Source organism: Oryzias latipes, chromosome 5 (genome assembly GCF_053564925.1).
Source record: "Oryzias latipes strain Hd-rR chromosome 5, Olatipes_Hd-rR_3.1".
Classification (NCBI taxonomy): Eukaryota; Metazoa; Chordata; class Actinopteri; order Beloniformes; family Adrianichthyidae; genus Oryzias; species Oryzias latipes.
This window is the reverse complement of record NC_136241.1, coordinates 849,596-863,746: the sequence shown is the minus strand read 5'-3', so window position 1 is coordinate 863,746 and position 14,151 is coordinate 849,596. Positions and strand designations below refer to the sequence as shown.

The following is a 14,151-nucleotide window of genomic DNA, read 5'->3' as shown; positions in this document are numbered from 1 at the left end:
GCACACGGTTAAGCTGCCGTTAAGATTAAAGCAGCCAATAAAAAACCTGATTTCTTTGTGTTCAAACTGGAACTGCAGCGTTATTTTAACTTAATTTTTGCTTCAAAAAATACAAAAGCTCAAAAAACAATTAGCATCTGTAATACTTTTGGACTGCTGACATAGATTTACTCTCGCATTTTCTCTTTTCTCTTTTTATTTTTTTGTTTCTTTTTATTTTTTATTCCCTTTTGTGTCTGTTATTAATAATTAGTATTTTTTAAAGAATGTAAGATGTTTGTTCTGTATTCAGAATTCTATTGTACATTATATGTGCATAATTGTTGTATTTTCTTGTTTTGTATGTTGCAATCGTTCAATAAAAAAAAACACGTAAGAGAGAAAGTGTTCCAAAAAAAAAAAAAAAAAAAAAGATTAAAGCAGTGTTAAGAACGACAGTTGGTCTCATCTTTCCGCTCATAACATGACATAGATTCTTATTAAACGGGACACCGTCCTGCATGTCGGCCAATAAGACAATAAAAAGATATAAAGTGAGGTGACAGGACGCCTGCCCTGAGAGCTAAATATTGTGAAGTCAAAATAAAGATGATCGGTGGCCATTCAGTCACCCAGATAAAAACAAGTCCAGTAGTATTTTCAGAACGTAAAAAGCGTCTTTAAATCTCCAGAAATGAGATGATCAGGTAGTTGAATGTAAAACAGGCTGCATGCAGTCAGTGTGCAGAAATGCACAACTTGAAATGAAACTCCATGAGACTGTCAGTCACAAGATGCTTACCTTAATATTTCAACAGTACGTACGTTTAGACGTTTTACAAAATGCTAGCATAGTCTGTCGCCCTTTCATTAACTAATTACAAATATATAAATCTCTTTTTACTCAACTTGTGTTGTGCTGTTAACACAGTGGCCTCCTCTGGTAAACTTCAAGCACGCAACAGGAAACTTTTCGGTAGTTCCACTCTTTTTTTTTATTTTTATTTTTATATAACTTTATTGAACAAATGCAAGTATACAACATGAAGAACAATCAATGCAGTTTACAACATACAATCAATATACAACACAAACAATGTTAAACATTGTTTAACGATTCATTAAATGTTTGCACTCGCCATGTATGACTCCACAGTGCTGCTAAAGCAAACTGAAGGAAGTAGCTCACAGGCCTCCGTAGTTCTGAGATTAAAATCAGAATTCTGAGATTTAAGACATAATTCTGAGATTAAAGTCAGAATTTTCTATGCCCTCTTTTTCTTTCTCCATGGCCCTAATCCTCTTCTGCAGGGGAAGCACATGGAAGTCTATTTGATGAAAATATTTTCTTTTTCACTATTTTTCCATGGCGTACGACTGTTGTTCTGTGCTCTAGGTTCAGACCTGTACGTAGCATAACAACAATAGCAGTACGTCACGTTTCCCAGCATGCTTAGCGGCCAATCATTGTCCAATCACCGTGTCCCTGTGACCAAGGTTCAACAACAAGACCAATGATTGGCCGCTAAGCATGCTGGGAAACGTGACATACAGCTATTGTTGTCATGCTACGAGCTAAAGGTAAGTGCTTTAGGCGAAGAAGCCAGCTTAATATGATATTAAGTAACTAATAGACCTTTTTCACACTTCCGTATTTTTCGACCGGAAATACGTCACTGACGTGTAAAACAACTTCCTGTTAGCATAGCGGCAGATATGAAGAATGGCAGAGTCGAAGAGTTGCAGTTTCTGTTATGTTCCAGGCTGTTCGTCCTCCTAACCAAAAACAGCCCTACCTTTCATTGCATTATTTTCCTGTGGATCCAAACCTGAAACCCAAATGGATACAGGCAGTCTGAAGAGATGAAGGGCATAGTTTTAATGTAAACACAGGTAGCACCGTCTGCTGCAGCCGGCATTTCGCTCCGGATTGTGGTGCGGCTGCGTCGTTCGTCGCCTGAACAGTGGTGTTGTCCCGAGCCTTTTCCCTTGGAACAACTTTACTGCTCCTTTGATAAGGGAGTCAGTATATGACAGAACCTCAAACGTCAGGCTATGCAGCTATGCTGTGAAGATAGCGACATGGTGGCTAAACTAAGGCAGTAAAGATGGATCACGACTACGTGACACACCTGCAGGTAAGGTTGTTCATAATGTGTTTGGTTAACGTTAGTCAACTATGTGTACCGTTATTGGATAAATGCATTTCTACCTGAACAAATGAATGTTTATAATAAAAGCTGATCACGCTCTCCCCAATTTAATTACATGTATTTAATTACTTTTGAGTATTTTGTCATTTTGTATTTCCTTAACAAAAATAAATGAAATGTATTTGTAATTAAATACTTAAAACACTTTTCGAAACATGATTACTGTGTTGTGTTGAAAGGTAGCATAAATATGTTAAGACTAGTTTTTAATTTCTTTATCTTCACAGGTGCTCTGGATGAGGCTTTGGATTACATCCATGACTTAGAAGCCAAGTTCCTTTGCTGGAGCCCCAGGAGACGATGTCATGGCGGACAAAGAGGTCCTCGTTCAAGACCTCCTTACTGACAATGGATCTAAGATCATCATTCCACCTTTTAAGCTTTCAGCTCCATCAGCAAGGAGGAAACAGAACAAACCGCAGCCATTGCCCGCCTCAGAATTATAGTGGAAAGAGTGATCGGTAGGATAAAGTCCTTTCACATCAGGGACTCTCCCGTGCCGCTCACACTGATGGGCAGTGTGAATCAGATCTGGCTTAACTGCCGTGTTTTGGCAAATTATCAAGGACTTTTTTGTTTTGAAGAGTGAATTAATGTTTGGTATGTAAATAATGTATAATGTGCAAATAGTATGGAAAAATTTAGTGTTTCCACATATTCTTAAAATCTAATTAAATATAATTGTTATATTCGTAATATTTTTCTGTTGAAATGTGACTTTGACTTCACAAAAAAATTAGATGAACAAATAAAACAATTTCTGCCTCATTTAATTTTTTGGTATGCGTAAGAACAACTGATTAATCGCAACACAAATAACATCAAAGATTTACAATAAAAAATAACATTACAGATCATCAACTTACTGTTGATGATCTGACAGAATGACAGAAGGCTGAACTGATTGTTAAAGACAAGATAAGTGTAATTTAAGGTATGCATTTGCCAAAATATATATCCAAGTTCTCTTTCATTCCATCTCAGAAACCCCATCCAACATAGCCATGAGAGGTTGGGGCTGCACCTGGCATAATTTGCTTCCAGATGCCATCATATATGGATCTGGCTGTGGTCCTACACAACAGAAACACAACACACAAAAGTTAGACATAAGTGCAGAACTACATTTAAATTTAATTCATTCTATCTGCTGTAACCATAATTTGGTTAGTCATAAGATTAGAAAAAAACATTTTAACTTGCTCTCACAAAGCAACAAAAAGTTAAGTTAATCACTTGTATATGTCTTGTACAGTGTGGACCTCAGACCGTCTCTGCCAACTGTTTTGGGCTTTTGCACCACCAGCTCACTAACCGGTTCAGGATGGATTCCCTTATAAGTAAAAGGCAAAAAGCAATTAGTCTGTAGTCACTACTGGGGGTGTTTTTATAATAATTTAGAGTTGTTATGGATACACATCCGTTCTTAAAAAATAATGACAATATGATCACAAACCCACCTGTGCTCTTGTTCTGTGCCATCTTTGCAAGCCACTTGTGCAGGCCGGGGGGGGGGGGGGGGGGGGGGAGCAGCCTGCAGACCCAGCTGTGAATAATGTGCGGTCTGGAACAGGATGGCAACTATGTGATTGCAGAATCCTTTACCAGCAGCACAACTGCAGAAGAAAGCTTTCAGGTTGGCACTTTCTGCATCCAGTGATATCTAGACACAATAAATTAAATAGGTTACAATTAAGACATACTTATGTTGCTACATCAATGTAACACGAAACTATAACTTTCAGTAGGTGACCAGATTTGAGTTTGTAAAAAAAAGGAGTGAAGTGAGTTTGTGAGATATTTCATCGAGAGTAATTGGTGTGCAGAGCTGCGTACATAAAGCAAATATGATTACATTTCATCTATGTTCAATGTTATTTTATTATATATGTATAAAAAAGAGGACACGTCCAGGAAAAGAGGACTTCTGCTCACCATACTTTCAGAAAAATAATACTAATAAGTAAAGAAAGTGCCGCAACCGCAGCAAAAAGAATGAACACGCAAACGGGCAACTTAACATTTCTATCTTATTTACCTACTAGTACAGCTTCACCAAATTTTTGGTTGTTATGTTAATCTCGTGCCTTTTCACTTAAACATACACACAATATATTCACTGCGATGTGTTATACCTCATATTACAAATTAATAACACCAGGATTTACAGTTGACGTAAACACACAGAGTTACCGGTGATGCGGCTATGGCTAAAGCTAGCTGAAGCTTACCTTGGTAATGGTGGATAAACTTTTGTATTAGACCCCCTAACCTGAAGGGGGCAGCACTTCCGTTAGTGGCTCCTTTCTCCCCTAACGAACTCAAAGCAGGATCAACTTCCGGTCAGCAGCTAGCTGCTCAGGGATTTACTGTTCATTTTGCTGCGTTAGTAAGTTATCTTTAAAAATGTTTTAAGCGTTAGTATTTCTGTGTCTGTGCTTGCACTCAAATGTTTAAACACGATGTGACTATTTATGGCGAGCTATTTAGGAAAGCGGTAAATAAACTAGGATAAGCTTCCTCAAAACAGGTCACATGACAACATGTCCCAGCATTCACTGCTTGGACCTGCTAACTGGTATTTTCTCGTGAAATTTGCAGGATGTGGAGAATACAACAACAAAAATCGTCTAGTATCTAAATTAGACACCAACTAACTTCTCTAGAAAGCTGACGAGTGGTTTGGGCCGCAAATTCCATCCAGAAAATTTCCTAATTTACTGCTCAGATTTAAAAAAATGAAGACAAGTTTGTGGGTATTTTTATCACTAGATGTGTTTGCATGTTCTACCCACCGATCTGTTCTAGTGACGCTCATTCTAAGAGAGAGAACGCTGCAGCCTCGTGCAGGTCTAACCGTGGCTAAGCTAGGAATGAACAAATCTTTTTCTTTATACACAAAGTACCCACTTCCACCTAAAATGAAAGAAACGCATTTTAAAATAATATCTAAAATTTACCCTGCTGGAGATTTTTTACATAAAAGATTCAAATTTGATTCGGAACCATGCATATTCTGTTCATCTGAAACTGAAACATTAGAACATCTTTTTTACAGTTGCAACCAGGTTAAAATATTTTGGTCTGATATTCACAATTGGTTGTCACTCAAAATTTTAAATATTCCCTTTTTTTCCTTATGTGATGTTCTTTTCTATATGGAAAATCTGGACCCAGGAATGTCTGATGTCATTAATGTTGTTGTTATTTTATGCAAACATTTCATTCATTTATGTAAATGGAAAAATACATGCCCTTTGTTTAGTGTTTTTTAAAATTATTTTTCTGATTATTATAAGTGTCTTAAATGCATTCCTAACAAAAACAAGAAAACTACTGTAATTTATCAAAATATATCAAAAGTATTATTATTTTGAATTGTTTTTGCCTTGCCTTTGCCTATTATTTTAATTTTATTTCTTTTTTTCTATATGGCATTTTTAACGTTTCTTCACCCTAACTTGGTTTGTATATGAGCATTTAAAAAAAAAAAATAGGTACACACATTGTTAAAAATATTACTGTTCTTTTGTTTTTTCGGTCTTATATGTGTGTTTGATATTAACAATTGTTTATTGTGCAAGTGACTGTGAATTTCTGTAAATTGAAAAATGTACAATAAAGTTTGTTGAAAAAGAAGAAGAAGAAAAAAGGTCATGCACATTATGCTACGGAATGCATTAAAGTACTTTAGACATCAGGCAGCAATCTGAAGGAGGTTCTTGAGCAGCTTTTGGAAGTGATCGTGTCCCACACCGATTCCTCAGGGCGACTTGTCAGCGAGCTTTTCCAGAAACTGCCTTCTAAAGTGGTACGTTTTTATAATTGTATATTTCTTTGCAACAGTGGAACTGGAAGATATGGCCAGAAAAGAACATTTCTGATTTTTTTCATTCCAAATTTGGTTTTTGATTTTAATTATTTAGTTTTTTCTCCCTGCTTTTACTTTTTCTAAAAAAAAAAAGTCAAATGATGGAATATATTTAACAAAAACTCTTTTATTTTAACATCTACTTTGGAAATTGTCTCCAACACAAAGTAAATTCAAATAAAAACTGTAAAAAAGTTTTGCAGACCAAAGCAGCAGATGTTTTGGGACCTACGGCTAGCTTGACCATCTTATAAAGAGAAATACTAGAACGACTCGGCAGAACATTTCTGGGAGTAGCAGCCTTGAAATGGATTTAACTGCATTTGGTTTGATGCTCCAAGTTTGAAGTCACAACCAGAGACCAAAATCTCCTTATTGACACACCAGATGAGATGACTGGTAGATAAAATCAAATGCCAACCAAATGATTCCATTATTTGACAAAGAAAAACTATTGGTGTTATTTTAAAACTGATATTGGCTTAGATGCAGACAGAGAGGAAGTCACAACATCATGAAAACATCAGATAAAAACAACAGTTTTTTCTAAGGAATTGCTTTTTTGATTTCTAATCAGTCTGTGTTTCTGCATTTTTATGCCATCTATGAAAAATTTGGTTTTCCATCCTAAATGAGTTGTTTGTGTCTTCCTGCAGAGAAATGCCTCATGAGAAGAAAGCTTTCAGTCTGTTCTCTGAACCAGCTGGAAGATTTAAACCTGCTGAGAAAACAAAGAGAGATTTACTGAAGGGGAGCAGACGGACAGAAAAAGTACTTTTTCCTAATTCTGCCTCCAGTTGATTCATTTTGACATGAAATCCGCAGCAGCCTGGCTGAAAATGGAAGAAGCCAGAGCAGCGTGGAAACACGTGTACTACAGAGGACCAGTGGGCTACATCAATGGTATCAGGGTCCGTGTGGACTGATCTGGTTCAATAAAAAATCCAAAGGATGAAAAAAGGTTCTGGAAAATGGTTATATTTTTCAAAATAGTTCAGTTTATTAATGTTTTTTCTTCATCTGTATTTTTCATGCTAGTTAATGATAATTCATATCTACTGTAATGGTTCTGACAAAATTTCTCTTGGGGTTAAAACTTCGGTCCTCAAAGATTATGCAGTTTTAGGGGCGTATTCAACACTTCTAGTTCCAGCTTCTTTAGCTCTATCCTTTTGTGTTATCCGTATTTTTGTTGTTTTTTGTCTTTGTCACAGTCATTATGTTCTTATGTTACACCAAATACTAGGGGTCTGAGAAATTCTGTTTCCTTCTGCAGGAAACTCATTCCAGTGAAAGTGTCTACTTCAGTCATGGCAGTAACAGGTCAGCAGGGGTCGCTATACTACTGAATAACTTTCCAGGGAAATTGTTAACAGTGAAGAGGGATGACTCAGGTCGGTGAATTATTTGCGTTTTTCATCTTGATGGATTTTTTTTGGCTCTAGGTCATGTTTACAGCTATAATTCTAATGCTCAAAATAAATTAATGTTTTCCCAGCTGATTGACACATTTAGACAGAGATATCCTATTCAAATACAAATAATTGGTGGGGATTTTAACATGGTGGAAGATGATTGGCTGGACAGATCTCCATCTGCATTTCTGAATTACCATCACAATCCAATACTCCTTCATTTCTGCACAGAGCTGCATCTAATAGATGTATGGCGTAGAGATAACCCTGATGCCTTTACCTGTTCTTAACCGGATGGTACAGCCAAATCTAGACTAGACTTTTGGCTAATCTCAGAAGATCATCAGAGTTTCATCCTCTGATGATGCTTCCGGTTCCGGGTTGCAGCGTGGACGGGTGTGTGGCTTGCTGCGGCTATACAGCTATCAAATGACTTAAAAAGTTCATTTTCTCTAAAAAAGAGAGCTGACCATGGCCCCAAAGAAAAACACTGACTATGAAGACCTTAAAAAGTCTATTGATGATCTCCAAGCTGCTTTGTATCCCTTTATGGAACAAGTGAATACTAAGCTAACACCGATCTTGGATCTAATGGAAGACTTCCAAAGATTCCGAGCTCAAAACAAGCAATGAGAAAACCGGGTCGGCATTCTGGAGAAAAGACTGGACGATGTGGAACAATAAGTAAGGATGAATAATGTCATTCTCACTGGATTACCGATCAAACCTCGGGCAAAGCTAAATGCAGCTGGAGTTAGCATTGCTAATGCTAATAGCGGTAGTAGTCCTGAAACGGGGAGCAATGGAGTGACTCTGGAACACCAAGTGGAATCATTTCTCACGTCTAAAGGGATTTCCCTGGATCTCAACACCATGGAGACCTGCCACCCGCTCCCCAGGAGAAAGGAGACGGATAAACCAGCGATCCTCATCAGGTTTGTGAATCAAAAACACAAGCTAGCTCTGATGAATCAAAGGAGGAATCTGAAGGGATCTGCTGCTTATCTGAACGACCATCTGACCAGAAGGAATGCTGAAATCGCAAAACATGCCAGGTTTCTCAGGAAACGTAAGCAAATTGAGAACACTTGGGTTAAAGGCTGCAGGATTTACGTCAAACCACTCGGTCCACCAGTCCGGTCAAAGGTTCTGGTTGTGAAAACCATGAAGGATTTTGAGAAGTGTTTCATCACGGACGTCTGAAACAACATGCAATAATAAATCAAAAACCCAAATAATTTCAAGAAATATGACGCCTGGATTCATCACTTTCTCCAAAAGTCTGAAGTGACCTGATTAACAGCAAAGATCTGAACTGCAGACAACTTGACCTCAACTCTTAGGCGCCGCTGATATCAGCTGAAGAAGGATATGGACCTATATCTAATGTCTGCAGACATAACATCGAAGAGAACTATAAACTGTTTAAACCAGAAGAACGGCTGTTAATCAGCAGAAGAAGAAATGCCAACCTTGGACAATCGACAGAATATGGACCCTTCTTATTTTACTTCACAGCATTACTTTATCATAAAATAAATAAATAAATAAAAATACAAAAATAATAATAATAAAACAAATTTTTCAATTTTCAGAGCTGGCCTTGCAGCTTTGTCGTGTGCTTTATTGATATTGCAAGATTCTTAATTCTGTCTGATAAAAGTTCAGAACCGGATAATGATAAATCATGTAATAAAATGGTTATGGTATAACAGGGTGGGATTATATAAATTTGCTTCCTTCCACTCCCTTTCAAGCAATATTTATTAATATGTCTAATTATCCTAAGTTTGATTAGTTACTGTATGAATGTGTAACTGATGATTGTATTGTTTTTGTGTATTATTCCTATTTGATTGCTTGAAATAAACCATTTCAAATCCTGAAAGTAAACATTTCAGCTGCTCCTTTAACAGATCACAGTGTGGGCAGACTTTCCATCCAACCTCAGAATTCTCAGTCCAGAAACAAAAGCTATTGGAAATTTAACTCTAATCTTCTTGATGATGAAACATACTGTCAAAACATTATTAAGACAACTAATAATATTAATAGGGAGGCTCAATTCACATCTTATAGAGATAGATGGGAGTTTTTTAAATCTAAAGTAAGACAAATTTCCATATCTAGAGGTCAGCATTGACAAAGGTCCATTAACAAAGGAGTTAAACAAGGCTGTCCCATCTCTCCTTTACTTTTCATCATAGCAGATGAAATGTTATCCATTTGGATAAAAAAACTCAAAATTTGAGAAACTTAATGCTTTAGGCCAGCAAACAGCAATCACTCAGTTTGCTGACAACACAGCTATTTTTATGAAGGACGGCAGTCAGATTTCTGTGATTCTACAATTAATAAATGTTTTCTCCAAAGCTTCTGTTCTCACACTCAATCTGAAAAAATGTGAATTATTGCCAATTAAAGATTCCACTTTAACAACAATTCAAAACATTCCTGTTAAATCCCAAGTAAAATATCTGGGTATTCACCTTACCAAAGACTCCAAATCATTGGAGGATCTAAACTTTTGGAAAACTCTAGATAATTATAAATTAAACCTAAATTTGTGGTCCAATCGAGATGTTTCTATTTTGGGTAGAGTTTTTCTAGTAAAGATGGAATCTCTATCAAGATTAATCTACCCAGCATATTCTTTATCCTTCCCTAAATCTGCAAGTAAAGACATAAATCAGATTAATTTTAAGTTTATTTGGAAATACAAAACTCATTATTTTAGAAAAAGTGTGATGTTAACAGTTTATGAGGAGGGAGGACTTAAAGCTATTGATGTTGAATGTTTAGATGGAACGATTAAAATCAACTTGCTGACATCCTTCTTAAGAACAAAAAAGGTTTCTGGTTTCAATTCCTCTCTAAAATATTAAGGGATGTTGGTGGAATTAACTTTGTGCTTAAATGTGACTATGATCTAAAAAACTGCCAATCAAACTTTCTGCCTTTCATCAACAAGTTTTATTGCACTGGAAACTAATTTATAAGCATAACTTTAGTCCACACACCAGCCTCTCTGGAACTGCCGTTATGTCTTATGAAGAAACAAATCCTGGTTTTACAATAACTGGCTGACTAAAGGGATATGGTCTGTTCTGCATACTGGATCATTCTGGAAATATTTTGTCGTTTGAAAATTTTTGTTGTAAATTTCAATTATTTGATCGGAAACAATATGATGCTGTGATCAAAGCTCTTCCTCGGTCGTTGATCCAATTATCACAAAATCTATTGTCAAACAAAGTTCAATTAAAACTTCCTTTTGGACGGGCAGCTGGTTACAAAGACAGAATTACCAAACAACTTCATACGCAGATTGTTTTTCAAAGAACTCTTCCAAACATCTCATCAGAAAAGAAGCATTTCTAAACACTTCTCTAAAGAAGAGGTGATTGAATTAAGGTCGCATTTCTTAAAACTTTGTATTTTACCAAAAGGAAAAGACATCCATTTAAAATAATTAGTGATGTTTACCCATCCAAGAAAATTTTCAGACTTCGTTTTGGATTTGAAGAGAATGATTGCAGTTTTTGTTTAATTCACATTAAGACTGTGGGTCATTTATTCTTTATCTGTGGAGTCATAAATGTCATGGTGGCCTGTCAGACTCCTCCCCCTCCCAGCTCTGCTCCTGACTCACAGCTGTTTCTACTCATCTCATCTTCTCACCTGTCATTTAAGGAGGACCTCCACAAGCAGTCTTCGCCAGTTCGTTAAACCTGATGGTGCTTACCTCACCTTATGCCATGTCTGGCCCTCTATGCCAAGTTTTTGCCTCGCTTACCTTGTTTTTGCTGTGCTTCAGGTCTGCCTTTTTCCACGAGAGAAACCCGAATCCGCATTCCACCTCGAGCAAAAGCTGAAACCCTCCACGCCACCGCCAAGAACTCCTGCCCCTCCTCAGCCTTATACTCCAGCCACGCCGCAGTAAAGTTCCCACCAGTGGCGGTTTTTGATATGGGCGATGTGGGCGGTCGCCCAGGGCGGCACTTCATAGGGGGCGGCATTTGCCGTGCCTGAGGCGTTACACGTAATGTGCTACATACTATATTCAAAGAGGAAGCTTGGAGCTTTTAATTTGAAATTGCTTCAGCAGCCGACACTTAATGCTATAAGTTTGACACATCAGACTCTTAAGAATGTCTTCCTCCTATTTGCTCTTCACACTTATGCTGCAAAAAAAAAAAAAAAAAAAAAAAAAAGAATACCTCAGAGTGAAACAACGTAAAACAGGCACATGAAAAGGAAATAGGCAGAACAAACACCCGTGCTCAACCCAATTTCGAAAAAAGCAGGCAATGGAGATTATTTCCCACAATTCTTTGCTCCGACACAGCAGACCCGATGCGCACGTGACCACCGCCCTCTGCTGCAAGACGCTTGCGGCCACACCTCTTTGCGGTAGTCTTTGGAACATAAGTAAAAAAACTCGAGAGGGGAGCGCAGCTCGCCGGTGGCTGGCTGAATCACACTAACAGGTGATTGGGAGTCATTTTCTATCTAACAATCAACTCTGAGCCGCAGCTGCGCCTCCCGTCATAGAGACGGAGCCGCGTGTGTCAGAGGGAAGGGGAGGGGGAGGGGGAGGGGGGATGAGATCAGACCATTTTTTATGGATTGAGGTTTTTTGGAGGATTTCTGCTGTTGGTGTTGCACAAATTTAGGGAAATGCCAAATATTTTTGGAGTAATCCCACTGATGAGTTCTAAGATTTAGTCTTTAATGTTTTATAAGACCTAAACATATTAATCACAATAAGTTTTATTTTTTAGATCTAATCCCTCTGATATGCTTCACAAAGACACACACAGGACGTCACACATTAAGAAATTATTGCTAAAAATGAAGCAGGAGTCCAGCTCTAAAAAAATTTCTCTAAAAAATGATGAAAGAGCAAAAAAATGGAATTATTTGATATAATTTCTTATTAATATTTCCAGGCTTTCTTTGCTTTTTGTCCTGCAGCATGTTCATATTTGTATAATTTTGACAGAATATATTTATATGGAGAACAAAATATTACAACTTATTTAAGGTTTAACTTGTGTTCCTGTTTTTATTCATATTTATGTTCAAAAAGTTCAGTTTAAAAGGTTTAAAAGTTTAGCTTTAGTGTGTTCAGTAAACATTTATCTTCTTCGGCCCAAAACCTTAAGCGTGTTTTTAACTTAGGCCCCTGTGTGACTGAGTTTGACCCCCCTGTAATACGAGTCTAGAAAATTCATGCATATTTTGAGTAAAATGGCTAAATAGAAGATAGGGAACACAGCAGGATGTTGTCAAATTTTGTATGTGTGTGTGGGGGGGGGGGGGGGGGGGGGCGCTGGTGGGGTTACTCGCCCGGGGAGTAAGTTAGTGTAGAACCGCCACTGATTCCCACACTCACCGTTGGTCGAAGAATCTTCGTCAAGCTCCACGCCCCGTCCTTCTCCTGGATCCTCTGGCTCCTTCAAAACAAAACCAATTTCTTACCTTTCACCTAACTGCCTCTTCCTTCTGGGTTGCAGCATCTGGGTCTGCCTTGTTCAGATCATGACAATAAAAACATTCTGGTAAGAGTTCTGCTTTTGGTATTCTTCCAAAAGTGCAATGCCAGTTCATTTACATGCAAAAAATGTCTTATTCAGGGTGGTATCATCCAATAGACCAGAAAATATTGTTTTTTTTTCTCTTTGTCCTGTCCAACAGCTGGGCAGGCAGATGAGAGCTGAGGGGCCTCTTGTGTTGGACATATTTTACTTTAACAAGAGGGGTTATTAATCTTCAGACAAACCAGAGGTATGTCTGGATAAACCCCTTTTGTAATTGAGGCCAAACTTTAATTTCAACCATGTTTGAAAATCTTTGGTGTTGGACCGGCCGGAAAAGGAAAGAAGGGAAGAAGGGGGGGGGGGGGGGTAAGAGCATAGAGCAGCAAGTTTACTGGCTGTTTATCATTACGGTAAGGTTCAAATGTAGTACAAAAAGGGCGGGGCCTGTCCACACACACACTCAAATATTATCAACACACCTGCTAGCTGCAAAAATGTCCACACGTCAACATGTACACAAAACAGTAAATGTTCACACACGCATACTTATGCCTTTAAACCAACTAGTGTGAAATATTTTATTCATTCAATCATGCAAACTATTAGTGCAAAGGTGAGCTAACACCTGTGCTCAGGTGAGTGTTTATGTTCTTCTAAAATGGATGGTGGAATGTGTAAAGAAGGAAGGAGAGTGCCCAGCCATCCCCACACCAAGACCCCCGCCGCAGCAGCAGTGGCAGCCGGGACCCCCCAACGCCACACGGGAGCAGGCAGGGAACAACCGCCCCCCCAGGCGACCACATCCACCACCCAGGCCAGGGCCAGCAGGACCGCCGCGAGGCCCCCAGAGCCAGAGAGATGGGAGGCAGGGCCGAGCGCTCAGGGGCAAGGACCAGAAACCACCCCCCAGGGACACGGACACCCCCGGCTCAGGTGTGATATGAACCCCCTCCCCGCGCGGAGAGATCACCGCCGGGCCCAGGAGACCGGCACCCAGGGGACACGGCAACGCGGCAGCCGTCGCCAAGGGACCCGTACCCCCTACCAGGGAAGGGGTAGGGGACAGATGGTCCTAGGTCCCACCTTCCTTGCAAAATGTGTGTGTGTGCATGTGTGTTTGTGAGGGTGTG

The 14,151-nt window shown here is 38.6% G+C and overlaps 2 long non-coding RNA genes across 2 annotated transcripts; one reads left to right on the top strand and one right to left on the bottom strand.

Annotated features, from left to right (window-relative positions):
• Positions 1 to 3,115: 3,115 nt before the first annotated feature.
• LOC144992081 (uncharacterized) lies at positions 3,116 to 3,780 on the bottom strand. The gene is made up of 3 exons (XR_013655864.1): positions 3,653 to 3,780; positions 3,429 to 3,525; positions 3,116 to 3,266 (listed from the first exon to the last, which is right to left on the bottom strand). It is a non-coding gene; the product is annotated as an uncharacterized LOC144992081 (long non-coding RNA).
• Positions 3,781 to 4,490: 710 nt separating this feature from the next.
• On the top strand, positions 4,491 to 7,023 carry LOC144992082 (uncharacterized). Its single transcript, XR_013655865.1, has 2 exons — positions 4,491 to 6,003; positions 6,720 to 7,023. It is a non-coding gene; the product is annotated as an uncharacterized LOC144992082 (long non-coding RNA).
• The last annotated feature ends 7,128 nt before the right edge of the window (positions 7,024 to 14,151 follow it).